Here is a 14,338-nt window from a genome sequence, read left to right on the forward strand (position 1 = left end):
AAGATCAGTCTGACCATTCATGCAGCACCGCAGCCGAGACCGACTGCTCCTCTCTGAGGAACTGAGCCGAGACACTCGCTGACTCAGTGGCCTCCGTGTCTCTGCACCAGCTCGCTCCCGTTTCCCTCTGACATTTTGATCGACCCATCTCAGTAGCTGACTGGACGTAGAATAACGTCTCAGGAGACGCTGAGGGATGTTTGTATTGATGTGATCAAACACACACTGTTAACAAGACTTTTGTGCCATAACTCGTCATGTGTTCACTGTGTAATTTATATGGAATGAGGTTTGTTGTGACATTATGGATTTCTTTTGTCCTCCACTCAGATTCCATGCTAGTCAGCTGTAAGATCTTTAGTTGGTCACCAGGTTTGCAAACATCTCAGGAGGGATTTTTGGCCCACTCCTCCTTACAGAAAGATCCTTTAGGTTGTTTAGAGTTGCTTGGCAACTCTAAAGCTTCAGCTCACTCCACAGATTTCCTACTGGACTGAGGTCTGCACTGGCTAGACCACTCTATGGCCTTAATGTGCTTCTTCTTTAGTCAGTCCTTTGCTGCCTTGGCAGTACCATGGACACACATCCAGTCTGTTGGACCCAGAATTCTCGTTGGATTGTAGGGGAGCAAAAACGTATTTGACTCAGTGACATAAAAATCAATTTGTCCATATAATGAAATATAGATTTCTACAGTATATACACATAAAGAAAAGGAGAGATCCACGTACAGCAGGACGGCTGAATACATTTAGCTTAACCACCTTGGATAATCTCCACTCAGGTCATCTAAGGACTCTGTCCTGGACCAGGGTCACCATAAATAGTCTTCATTCATCATGTCAAAACAAATCTCTCTGGTCATCTCATATTATAAAGTATAATACAGTAAAAGACATAAATACCTGGAAATAATTCAGGACTCCTTGAAACTGCATAGAGATAAGAGAGGAGGATTTGATGGAGAGCAGTGGAGAGAATTGTCGACCTTATCACTTGTTTGGAATAGATTTCTGGACTGTTTGCGTCTAATTGCATTTTATGTTCCACAGATGCATGACTGGTGTGAACTCCACAGAAGGGAGTCAAAGACTTTTCCTGTATTTCAGAATCAATGCTTACCTTAAGTTCATGACATAATAAAGTATAGTAAAGTGTTGTTTTAAAGTGTTGTTTTTAAAATGGGAAATATCTCAAGAAGGTTGGTATGTTCAGTCTTGCTTCAATTTTACTTTTATTTGGTGGCAAAGTAATGAACTGACTTTACATAGAAGGTCCATATTGGTTATATGTGTTGTCCTCCAATCATCATTCAGCTCTCAATGTTTGGCAGGAAGCCAGTGAATGAGTCCAGCAAATCACTTCCCCACTTTTGTCTCTAAAGTCCTTTATCCTCTTCTGGAGCTAGGCCAGTTCATTTGATGGCTTACTAATTAATGTTATTGATTTTCAGAGTAATCCTGTCATCACAATAAATAATTTCTAGAAGGGGAAACAACAGAAGAACCCCAGGGACCCGAGAGGAGCACTTGAAATCCTGATGTATTCTTCAAAGCCAGTCCTCACTAAACCATGTCGGCCCACATGGGTCAAAGCAGCAGGATTATTAGTGAGAATCCTCTATTATGAAGCTTCGTCTCTAATGAGGCCCACTAAACTCAGCGCGCAGTGAACCACAACGCCCTCAACTGCCCTCATTTGGCCACCCTCTCTTTCTTTCATTCCCTTCCTTCTGTAAATATAAAGTATTAAACAGAAAGTACAGTAATTTCAAATAACTCAGTAATCTTTGTGTCATTTATCACATTAGAGTAGCAATGGAGAGACCATGGGAAAATGACCTTATTTTACAGTAACTGTCAACACAATCCACATGTTTTTAAGTGCCATTGCCCAGAAGTTGTTTGGCACAAAAGAAACCAAGTCAAATTAAATACTGGCTGAAGCCAAATTCAATGCAGTTGAAAATATGACACACACACACACACACACACGCACACGCACATTGGTTGGCTTGATAAATTGATAAATACCTTTCATGTAAGAATTTTGTGACGGTGGAACATTGCTTGCACTTGAACTCAGAACATATCTGTGTATTATTCTTGACCAAACTCTGATAATATTGGTGTCCCTGCTGACTTCTGCATGTTGCTTGATCCATCACATTCCTCCTGCTGTCCTAAAAACTTTAACATGCACAAATGCATAAAGCCAGGCTGTAGACAGAAGTGATACTGTCTGGTATAGACCAATAAAATGACGATGTGTAGTTACTGATATACGTTGCAAGCTTTCTAATCTATGTAAACATGCGTCTTCTCATGGATCTGCAGATGAATTACTGTCTAGTTCAAAATTCAGCTAGTTCAGAAGATCGTTTTGGAGGGGGAAAGTTGTTAAGTGTAGTGCTGCAAGAGTATACAAATCCCTAATTTGTGAGATCCATCAGTAAAGAAGACAGGTTTACAAGTCTAAAGTGGGTAAAGGCTGGTATTAATAGCTAATTATTTGTGTCTTGGACATTACAGCTGTCCAGATTCCACTTCCCGTGTGGAAGTGGAACAGGCATTTACAGTGTTCTCAGATGAGAAGCAAAATTAATGTAATGGTTAACCTTCTTATGAGTATGAAAAGTGATACTGCATGCATTGGGTTTTGAGTGGACATTGAGTACAATCCCAATTCTGAAAGAAAAAAAAAACAGAAATTCAAAAGTCTCAATAACCCATATTTTATTCACAATAGATCCCTTATATAGAATTCAATTATTATGGTGCCTTTATACAGAGCAAGTTGATGGTTCTTTAGGCACTAATGCACCCCCATACCATCAGAGATGCAGGCTTTTGAACTGAGCACTGATAACAAGTCGGATGTTCTTTATCCTCTTTACACTGCAGGAGGGAGCATGCATGTTTTCCAAACAGAATTTTAAATTTCAATTCACTGGACCACAGAACAGTTTTCCATTTTGCCTCAGTCCATTTTAAATGAGCTTTGGCAAAGAGAAGACAGGAGTGTTTCTGGATCACATTTGACTTCTTCTTTTTTGCATGATAGAGCTTTAACCATTGACGGATGGCACGGTGTTCAGAGGCGGTGGTTTCTGGAAGTATTCCTGAGCCCATGCAGTGATTTCAGTGGCAGAGCCATGCCTGTTTTTAATTACAGGATTGAGAGCCCAAAACTCATGGACATCTGAGAATGATTCAAAAGAGATTTCACCAGATTCTAGGAATCTTATGATCATATTTTGCATTTAAAATACATAAATATAGTATAAATAAGTATATTATATTAATTTGAGGTGAAGGTCTAAGAATTTTCATGAAATAGTAAAATGTCTCAATTTAAATGAGCGATATTTTCCATGCCCTATTTGGAATAAATGATGATTATAAGAGATTTGCAAATCATTGTATTCTCTTTGTATGCCCATGTTAGACAGCATGTTTGTGGAACTGGGTTTGTAGTTACGCTTGTTTCTGTATCGTCTGCTAATTGAGAGCTTGGCAGAGTGGCTGTGTTTGCAGTGACTGATGTGTTTCATCAAATACTAGTTAGTTGTACAGAGGGCCTGCTTCCACTTTTAGAAACATGTGTTTCATTGAATTCTTATTTTGGTCACACACTGTTTATTTCCTATCCTCCACAGAATCACACAACACTGAATCAGGGTGATTTATTTTGCTACTTACAGGCACTCAGTACCAGCAGACTGAAAAACACACAGATTTCCCTCTTTACCTTGATAGGGAACCAGATATACGATTGTGCATGTAATCCTGGAGACTTATGGCTTCAGACAGTGTATTTGCACCAAGGCTATGATCAGCAAGGCTGCTTTGAAATATGATGGCAAGTCCAAGAGACGACCAGGCTGCAAGAGGGAGTGAGAGTGGAGGAGGAAGTGATAGCTTCAGAGAAAGAAGGACAAAGGCAGAAGGGGAGGGATGTCAAGAGGAGAGAAATAAATAAAAACGATAACATTGTTTAAGAAAACAGGTATGTGAGTTTCAACAGAGAAAGGGAGAAAGACAGAAAAGGAAAGTAAGCTAGTGTCTGAAATCAAAATAAAATGTAAAAGACCACTGAATCATTTCTGCTATTACTTTCATTGCATTAACAAAATGCAGGAACAGCAGGTAACACAAAAATCCTCATATTTCACAAAGAATGACTTTGCTGAAAATAATCTTTGGCCTTACTGAGTGCCAATCAATAACAGAGCTCATCCTACCAGAACAATAGAAAAAAATCGCTCATATGTTGCCTAGTTTGGGTTTTCCCTTTTCTTTTCTTTTTTTTTTTCTTTTTTTTCTTTTTTTTGAGTGAATTGAGGGACAGTCACCATCTTTGCCTCTCTTTAGTGCATGGTTAATCAAAAGTAGCGTCTTCCTCTATTAAAACTTCCTTACACCCTCTTTCCTTCTATGACCTTGAAATTGTTCTTTCTCTGCCATCATCAAGGATTCTCCAGCTTCCAAATCGAAGAAACGAGGAGGTTTCTGTAGGAGCCTGGAGCAGGGAATGACAGACATGTTTTATCACATGGCTGACAAAAGATCATAGACTCTAAGCTGGTGACAGTTTTTTCCCCACAGTGCTCATAGAAACCAACACATGATACCGTTAGTTCATATGCAGCATACTGTGCCTTTGAACAAACCTACCAGATTAGCTATATATTGTAATGTCAGTGTTGTTGTTGTGTCATAGTAATTTGTGTTTTATCTTAGTAAAGACACACTCATTTCAAAAATTTACTTTAAAACAGCAATATTAATTAATATATATAATATTGGTATTACTACGTTAATCAGTGTTCTTTTCAAAACCATTAAAAGCACCCCACATTTTGCAGACTTAAAAAAGACACTCGTGGTTTGATGGGAAACTGTGCAGCATCTCATAAATAAGTGATGAAACCAAAGTGACTGACTGTTTACTGCTTCCTGTCACATCCTCATGGGGAAAGGATTTGACCCATAAGGTGACACATTAACCAGAGTACCAAGGAGACCTGATAGCAGAATAAATACACAACTGGGAGAAGGGTGATAAAGTACAGGTGTTCCCAGACACCAAGAAGTTGAAAAGAACCAAAGAGAGGATGTAAAAACTACAAAAAACTGTCAAAAAAAATGACATAACCTTCAAATTAAAACAGGAGCTAGTAGAATGGAATAAATAAATACAAAGAAACAGCGAGACACAAACAAGGGAAAATAGAAAGCACAGGAAAAACTAGGGTTACAAAGGAAACTGTGACACTTCTTCACTCTTAAACATACGAAACTCATTCAGTGTCAAGTCATCTTTTTAAATTCACAGGGATCAAGTCCAGAACAGAGAACATAGTCTGTATTTCCTGTGTTGCTTTAGTTTTCTCCTATAATGGCAGCAAAAGGAAGAAACAAAAGTCAGGTGGGTGGCTACTGTACTGTTGTTGGCATTCATGTGTGACTGAGGTCTTTAATCCTATTATGGACAAATTAATCCCCTGTGATGCTTGTTATGTATTTTTCAAGCTATTATATAGTGTGCATGGCAATTCATATTAGTTTAAAGCCCCATTTTTCTTTACAGCCTTAGCACGAGAGTCTGTGGCCTCAGAGACCTATGAAGTCAAAATTAAAACCAAAGACAGACAATTACACAACCTGTCAACAATTTTTAATGGGTTCATTCTGCAGGCTTTTAAATATGATCATGTGTTTTGTGTTTTTCCCCTGCAGCTCAAGTAAAACAATAAATCTGTCAGGTGTGTTTTTGTATCTGAACTCCAACTCTAAGTGAGAGGCTTACTAATGGTACTGCCATTCAGTGTGCTGATTAGCAGCATCACTATCACCTCACAGCAAGAGATCCTGGTTCAAATGCATTGACTGGCCGAGGCCTTTCTGTTCTCAGTCTGTGTGTAGAGTTTACTTGATTTCACTCTAGCTTCCTTTGGCTGTCCAAAGACCTGCATGGATTAGGTTAATTTGTGATCAATTGGATAAATGGATAAATTGAATTGGATAAATGGGGGGAAAATGGATGGATGGCATTTAAAAAAAAAAAATAGTTCAGTGGTGAAATGATCAGCCTCTAAAATAGAATTTTGATGTACACTAAATGTCATTTTTAAAATGTCTATGCCTCATTGAAAAGCAAAGGGTTTTCTTGTATAGCGGGATATTTTTCTTTTTGTTAGGTTATTTGCATCAACACATTCATACCCATGCTTGGTCAGGGACCCTTTCTCATCTCATTACTTCAAGGTGACCGGCCTTAGTGTAATTTTCTGATGCACCCAAATAACCTTTTAGCAATGAGTTTCAATATGAAGGGAAAAAAGAGGTTCAGTTACCACAGTTGCACATCTTTGTTACAAAGGACAAACACAAAGAGAGTTACGCTTGCATTCACAACTAAAGCCAGCTTACAATCACTGCACTAATTAACCTAGCACCTGGCAGAAACAATAGAAACTCCACACAGAAAGGATCACAGCAAATTCAAACCCAGATCTTTCTTGCTAGGAGGGGACAGCGCTAACGAGTGCACCCCTACAATATCACTCACAGAAAAGATCTGTAATGCTGGTACAGCAACAGTCTTGTGTGTTTCTAGGTAACCCTGGGAGACATCAGTACAGTAAAAGAAAATTACTGACTTATTTAGTGACTTTAGAAGTACTTATGCAGGCTTATTTTAGGCTTTTTAAAATATATTTATTTTTTGTCTTGCACCAAAGTCATTTAAGCTCCTGCCAGAGTACAATATATGCTTTAATTTCCTCCAGAGCTAGTGTTGTATCTTGAGATAAAAGTGGGATCATACCAGCACAGAGAGCAGTCAAGCAAAAGCTGCAGGAAATACAAAGTGTGATAAATTAATGTGTTCCTCCTCTTTTTTGTATGTACATATTACATCAAAAATGTAATCTTAACGAGGATATAACTCATCATTGTTTGAGATGATATTTAGACGATATGTACTTGGAAACAGGATGTTTGTCCGTCTGTGTGGTTTCCGGAGTACTTTTTAGCTCCATTTGGATATATCCAAATTAAATAAGCGACATGGGGTTGTACAGTTGATCATGCCCTGCACTGTCACAAAGCTCAAACCATCTCAAACTGGTTTGTTGAACATGACAGTCACCAGATGTTAATCCAATGGAGCATCATAGTGGAACCAGAAATTCTCTAATTTTCAGCACCTTATTTAATCTCAGTCCAATGGAGCACTTTTTTGGATGCACAGCCTACAAATCTGCAGTAACGGTGTAAAGCTAGTATGTCAGTATGGACCAAAATCAGAGGAATGTTTCCAGCACCATGAGGAATTAAGGCAGTTCTGAGGCAAAAGGAGGTCTAACCTGATGCTAGAAAAGTGCCTGCATGTGTTCCATTACAGGCACCCTGTCTTGGTGGTGCTAAATGGGCATGAATGTGTCACATTTGCACTGGCAGACCGTGCTGAGGGAGAAGGACCCAAATCCAGATGCTCGGAACGAAACTATAATTTAACAAAAGTCAAGCAGTTCATTTTTGGCTGGAAAAAAGGTACAAAAAAAAGGCAGATGCACACTGAGGCCAAACTAACTAGAACTAAAGTGGAAAAAACAAAATGCTAAAAACAAAAGAGGCGAAGAACAAAATCTTGAACATGATTAAAAACCTGAACATGAAAAAACCTCAGAGACAGCTTAAATACACAGAAGGGTGGTGAGGGACGTGGACACACACGGGGAACACAGCTGACACAAATGAACATGACGCCACAGGTGAAGCAAAACTAAACACATTGAACATGGAACACGAGACTGTCAAAATAAACCAGGAAACATAATGAGACGAAGACTGTGACAGCACAAGCCTGACAATATGACATGGAAAACGCAGACATGAAACATAACAGACTGGGGAGACAGAAGGATACACAAGGAGAGGAACAGGGAAACAGATAAGGGGAACGAGGCTTAGACATAACTAAAAATCATACGTAAAGTACAAGTGACTTACACAGGAAACAGAAAACAACACAAACAAGGGAGCATGGATGAAATTTTAACTAAACAAAACCTAAGACATACTAATAATAACAGTAGAACTTACCATTACTCTAATACATCATAAGAAATCAGACATACAAAATAAACTCAAAATGCTGGGTCACAAACCCAGTGCCCTGACAGAATTTGACCATAAATGGTTGTCTGTCTCTCATGTTGGCCCTGTGATAGGCTTGTGACTTTGTGTGTGACAGCTGGAATAGGCTTTATTGTAACCGTAACATCTCCCCAAAGTTGAATGAGTTCTGGTTTTTGTCATAGTAAAGTGAAGTTTTTACTTCAGTGTTGTCTTGTGAATAACAGCACAGACTCTGCTTGCAGAAAGTCAGATCTCTGTTACAGACTCCCTGCAGACTTCTCTGATAGGATGAATACCGCTCCACTGAAGAGAAGGAAAACTGAATCGATGTCCTGAAAATGTGTGTACCTGCCACACAAAGCTGACTTGTGTGACTGTGACAAAAACAGGAATGGGTCACCACAGTCACACAAAGAAACTGGTGGAAACTGGTGGTGTTTTGTGTGGGGGAATATTTTTTTCCTCTTGTTTCCTGGTAGACGTCCAACAGCAGATCTGTGACTCAACTCCGAGTCTTACATATCCTGGGACAGATGGCAGCATCCTTTCTTTTCTGTATCTTAGCTTCGTTTGATCAAGGCTGTACACTTCAAATTTTAAACCTGAGGTGTTTTTAACTAGTGAGAGCAATGAATCACTTTGTTACGAGGTTTAAATGTTCATCGGAGGCCAGCATATAAATGTTTCCTGGAGAACATGTTCATCTCTCTGTTCTCTCAATCAACAACTGTCAGACAAAGAAACACTAATTAGGTCATAGATTATTGTCCCAGTGTTTTTAGACCTTAAGGACTGAGTGAATGTAGCGAAAATATCATTTTTACAGGAAGTGTGTGTTCCTACAGATAAACGGAGAGGTCTGACAATACAAGCATCCTTTTACAGTTGTTAGTAGAGGTGTGTATTAAAAGATTATTGACCACAGAGCAGATCCAGGTAATGTCTTGAGGGCTTAGGGGTTAGTCCACAGTGAACATCCCTAACCATATCAACTCACTTAATTGGCTTTATTATCTACATTTTTCTTTTAGTTTTGTGTTTTTTGGTGCATGGCTTTTGTATATAATAACAGTTTTATGTGTCGTGTCCAGAGACTAAGGATGTAAATCAGCACTCTTCCAAAAAAGTGGCAAGTTCACATCTTATATTTTTAAACTGTATAAAAAGAATAAACATAAAAGTAAAATCTTGGCTTTACATAAACCAAAGGTTTAAGCCTGGTTCCAGTAACTACAGCCATTGTTTCCTCATCAATTCCTTTTAAGACAGCAACTTTCCATGAATGACTTAAGCAACAGTATATATAGAGGGTTACATAGAAAGGGTTATTATATGAGTCTTTATGGTGTACTTTTACATAGCACTTACGGTTACATAGTTACATGATAGGAGTGAGAGAAGAAGAATTATCAGTATGTGTGCCGACCAAAAGTAAGCCTCTTTGACTGCCCACATTACACAAAGTACAGCTCTGTTAGATATGACAGCTTTGTCATCATGATGACTGTAAAAGCTTTACTGGAGTGCAAGGGATGGCAAGTACACCAAACTGTGATGTTTGATGACCGAACAGGCTCGCTATAATTATGACTGGACTACTCTGTCAAAGGAGTAGTAAACTGTGAGGCCTGTGGACTATGAGAAATGACAGTGCCTCTGTTTCTAGAAAAGAAGACGCTGTTAGATGGGTTTTCTTTCTTTTATGGCTTATTGCCACATTGCAGCTTTCTTCCCGTGTGGTTGCCTTACAGTTTCTCAGTCGCTTTGAAGCAATTCTCACATCAGTAAGATTATTCTCACCACTCTTAATGCAGTTCTCACATTGTGAATGTGTTTCCTCGCCTGCATTAGTCTTTTGCGTTGTGTTTGTACACAATTTCACAATGCTATTGGTTCTACACATACTTCATCACTACTAAGCACATTTTGTTATTGCTTTGAGGCAATAATTTCACAGTTCATTTGAAAAGTTTTTGTCAGTCACAACTCTCACCTAGCTTAATAGCATTGCATTAGTGTACTATACAGTGGTCTGTGCTTTGTCCTGAGTTTTCTTTTTTTTTTTTCCTCATCTGTTTCCTGATGCTTATAGTGTCATGAGTAATTTGTGACAGGAGGAGAGCAGCAGGAGCAAAAGGGAAGATTTATGAAACAGTGCAGGCCTGCGATGAGACACTGGCTCAGATTGTAGTTTTTCGCGATCGCTTTGGTGCTATTCTCACAGCAGAAAAGTCATTCTCGCTACTGTTATTGCAGTTTTCAAATCAGTAACACGTTTCCGAACCCACATTTGAGATTCTTGACATTCTTATGCACACTGCTACTGGTTCTACGCATACTTTACTATCGAAACAGTTTGTACTTTTGTCAGTTACAGCTGTAGATCACTGACTTTCCTGAATACTGTCCAGCATTGGGTTAGCATTTTCAATCAAATTACTTTGAGATTTTTCAAATATGTATGTACGAGCAAATACAGTAACACACTGTCAGAGGTTTACTTGAAACAGGTATGCTTTCAGGGATGCTCTTCTGCATAGTTTGTTTGTAACAAGTGCTTGATTGAGTTACTGTTGCCCTTAAATCAGCTTCGAGGCTCTCTGGTCATTCTCTTCTAACCTCAACAAGGTATTTTCACCCAGAAAACTGATGCTCACAGGATATTTTCTGTAAACCCTGGAGACCCAGCAGACCAGCACTTTCTGAAACACTACCAACAACAACCAACACACTTTTACTCACCTTTCTTCCTGATGCTCAGTTTCAACGTCATCAGGCTGTCTTGGCCATGTCTACTTGCCTAAAATACTTTGAATTACTGATCTGTGGTTGGCTGATTAGAGAGTTGCATTACAACAAGGCAGGCAAACAGGTGTACCTGTACACTTTATACTCAACATTAGGGCTACATTTTTACTAAACTCTTTTCAAAGTCAGCAAGGTTTTGATCAAAGTTGGAAAAAGTTGGACTGGTAATCTGGCACGCCGGCCATGCAAGTGTTACGCTCTGAAAAGGGGATAAATCAATAAAGATGCTCAGACACTGCTTCTGACAATGCTTCTCTTTCAAAAGTTTTCTGCAGCTTTATTGTGAATCATTTAGAAATACAAACATACAAAAGTATGAAACATCTTAATAACACAGCACATTCTCTGCTAGTTCTAAGATAACGTCTCAAGACAGTTTTCTTTCCTTTCCTCTTACTTAAAGGTGAGCCTGTGTCTTGTCTTTAATACACATATGCTGGTCTTTACTCTATGTAGTCAGGTTGAGTTTGAGTAAAGTACTGAAAGAAGATTTTAGCAAAATAAACAGTCATCATACCTGCACGGAGACACAAAAGAAGAAAAGAGACATAAAGGTAAAAACTAATTTTCTGTTAGTTAATTCAGTTTAATTCAAATCATTTCCATTTCATTCTTATAGTGTCAAATCACTGTCACCTCACTGCCCTTTATACAATCACCTGATTGTTTTTCTGTTTTCTCTTTTCCAGAGAAAGCCCAACAATCGTGTGATTCCATATGAGCAAACACTTGGCGACAGTGGGGAGGAAAAACTCCCTTTGAAAAGGAAGAAATGGTTGATGGTGATCCTGTGTGTACTTAAGTCCTCTGTCTTCCTCTGCTGATGCCTCATCCCTGCCTGCTCTCTGTTTTCTTATGTGCCATGTTCTCCTCTTAATGTTCTCCTCCTGGTAGTTTGTTTCTAGTTTTTAGTTTCTAGTTTCTAGCTTTTGAGTTTTGCATGTTTGTACTTTTAAGTTCAGTATTACAGCAAGTGATGCAGCATTCTTCCATCTTTCCTGTCTTATGCTGCTCTAAAAGCTAAAAGCCACTTAAATATATGAAAATAACCATGTCTTTGATACTGTAACTAAAATAGTTAACTTCATCAGGGCAAGAGCACTGAATTACAGACACTTAATTTTTTGCACTTTTGGAGGAGCATGAACCTGGACATGGTGACATAGGCTACCACGCGGCTGTGAGGTGGCCATTTGTTTTCATGATGAACATTCTGTACCAGAAATATTTCAGTGTGAGAATTTGTTTTCAAACTCTATAAAAACTTCATCTGTCCTTTGAGTATTAGTCACTCTTCTGTTGGCACATGACTAAAATCCTTAGTCTTCTGCATCAGGCCCTCCTGCAGACATTCCCTCTTTTCTATTTTTCCAGGGCTGGACTGGTAATCTGGTATCCCAGGCATTTTCCCAGTATGCCAACTCATTTGTGGGCTGTAAAAGCACCGACAGCAGCCCATTCATTCATTTTCATTACAGACACTTATGGATGGGACTTGAGAACCGGTTCTTCTTTGTACTGGTTTTCATCTGTGATTTGTGTTGTTGGCTTTGTTCATACCTAAATATTAAGAGAAAGATCGCGTGTGTCCTCATTGGGATAGTGATATGTTTTGGCATCTGGGGCTGTAGCCTCAGGTTAATTAGTGAGACAGTGCGTTTCAAATCAATTTACAGAGTAACATGAAAGTAACTGTGCAATTAAGTAACATACTGCATTACTTTTAAGAAAATTGTTCTTTGTAATATGTGCAATGATTACTTTTTTCAGTACTGACCCCAAAACTGAGCACAACTAAGAGGGGAAATAGCTTTAAGATGCATAAACATTTGACCACGCACCATGTAATTAATTTGCATGAATGTAATGTCTGTAATGTAACGTGGTGGTGAAGCCAATTGAATCACTAAGTGATACTGATAATCGGAATTGCTAAATTCTTATCAGTTCCCATCCCTACTGATACTATATTTCTCAGTCAAATCTCTTAACACGACTGGCCCTTCCCCTCCCTTTGCTGTGCGCTCACGCAGCTTGTAGAAAAAGTTTAGTGTGGAAGTACTTGCAAAGGTGGAGCTGAAAAGCTGAGGGAAAACATTAAAAAGAAACTAATAATAGATACAGCTAAATATGTCAAATTGACTATGTTAGCTGTCAGTGCTGCTACACCGTGAACAGTAGTACTGGCAACAACTAGTAACAGCTAGTAACCAGGTCTCACAGTCACAGGAAGCTGCTGCAGCTGCACCAGCTGTGGAGAAGTGAGGAAGAGACAAGGAAGACATGATAAGTAAATAGATGGAGGGACATATTTAGGAAGAAAGAGAATCTGAAGCAAAGTGAATGGCTACTTTGACCATGAGCCACTGCTAATAGCTAAAGTGTAGCTTTTAATTATTGTCACATGCTGCAGCGCAACTAAGAAATAACCCTACAAACAACTGTACCAAGCAACCTGATTAAGATCTGCTTCAATATCTATATTTAAACAAAATGAAATGAAATATAAACATAATATGTGTATGCATCAGAGATATTTATGGTGGGATTATGGTGGGCCACAAAAATGCAAGGGATGATTATTTTTTTTGTCACAGTCCAGTTAAGTGATACTTGTGCGTAAGCGCTTGGCAAAGAAAAGCAGGGAAAAGAGCCATCACTGCTGCTGATTGCATGAGATGAGTTGAGTTCTTTTACACAGGCAATCATTTGCCACTTTTGGCTGATTGCACAAGAGTTGAGATTTGATTGACTGTGATTAACTTATATAATTATTCAGCAAGAGAGAAAATGGGTTTTCATTCCAAACTGACCCTCTTTAGTAACTCAGTATTATCACAGAAATTTGATATGAGCAAATAAAATGCAATATATTAGCTAGAGCCGCCTCAGACTTCCTGCTTCGTGCAATAACTGCTTCCTCTTTGCACTTTGACGAGATGTGACATCTCACTGCAGATCACAGAGTGGGCTGCAAACTTGATCGGCTCCAGAAGGGCTGCTTGATGCTCAAGTCACTCTCAGTATTCACGGCTGCTGATTCAATAACTGATATGCAAACAAGGATGTTAGAACTTTGATAAATATCACAAAACTGAGTGAATACTCCTGTCTGTCTGAAAAGTTGTGAAAGTGCCTTTGATAGCATCTTGTTTCAGTTCCAGATGATTTGCCGGATTGCTGCTAGAACTTTCTGTGATTGCTTTGTTCCACTAATTGTTGCAGAAAAAGACTGCATGCACCCAAAAACATATAGACACAAGTTTGGATTAGGTCCATTGATAATAATGACTTGCTTTCAATATATGAAAGTTCAGTATAGCACTTCAATGTTTCAACACCAAAAAAGCTGTTGTTTATTAGATGAGATTTACATTCATATT

The sequence above is a fragment of the Mchenga conophoros genome, linkage group LG5, assembly GCF_057382185.1.
Source record: "Mchenga conophoros isolate Kocher_MC1m ecotype Shallow Benthic linkage group LG5, M_conophoros_male_GT1.1, whole genome shotgun sequence".
Lineage (NCBI taxonomy): Eukaryota > Metazoa > Chordata > Actinopteri > Cichliformes > Cichlidae > Mchenga > Mchenga conophoros.